Genomic DNA, 844 nt, shown 5'->3' with positions numbered 1-844 from the left:
GAGATCGATTATTTTAATCGCGAAAGGAAATTATAAGATAAGAAATTTGAATTTTCTATCAATTTCTTCGATTGAGTGCACGTATGTGGCGTCATAATGCAAATAATGAAAAGTTTTTCTGGGGGTTGCAGAAATCAAACGTGAGTCCCCATCGAGACTCGATGGGGCGCCCTCAGGAAATCTAAACCGGTAACAAGATGGCTGCTCGGAAACGGAAACCGGAAGCTTGTCACTCAAGCTACGCGGACTTCCGGCGTGTCCCGAAAAAAGGGAAACGGTTCTGGAACGATCGAGAAAAGAGAGGGAAAGAGAGAAAGAGAGAGAGAAAAGAAGATATTGTTTCAAATGTATTGTTTCATTATATTCTCTACTAAAAGAAATACGATATTAGAATGAAATCTTTAAATCTTCTGCCATGTTTTTTATATTAATTGTATTTGTAAATTTGCAAAGAAAATTATTTTTGCTGTTTAAAATTTTGTAACAGAATTTATGTAACATATTATTATTAATATTGAAACAAAGCAATTATTATAAAAACAAAGTAATTATTATTTTGAGAGTTAAGAATCTCGTATTGATCGAGAGAAATTATTTATTAAAAAACTTTAAAATTTATTTAAAAAATTTTTACTTTTTGAATATGAATCTCAAATCTCTTTTTTAAATACGTTTTCTTCTTTTAAAGAAACGAAAGAGAGAGAGAGAGAGAGAGAGAGAGAGAGAGAGAGAGAGGAGGGAGGGGAGGGAGAGTAGTAGTTATTTTATTTGTAGTAAGTAAATTAAGTAAGTAAAGTAAAACGAAAACGAAAACAAGTAAGTAAAGTTAATTAGTACTTATTAA

This window comes from Atta cephalotes (assembly GCF_000143395.1).
Source record: "Atta cephalotes unplaced genomic scaffold scaffold00014, whole genome shotgun sequence".
NCBI classification, from domain to species: Eukaryota; Metazoa; Arthropoda; class Insecta; order Hymenoptera; family Formicidae; genus Atta; species Atta cephalotes.
Note: the sequence above shows the minus strand (reverse complement) of the source record.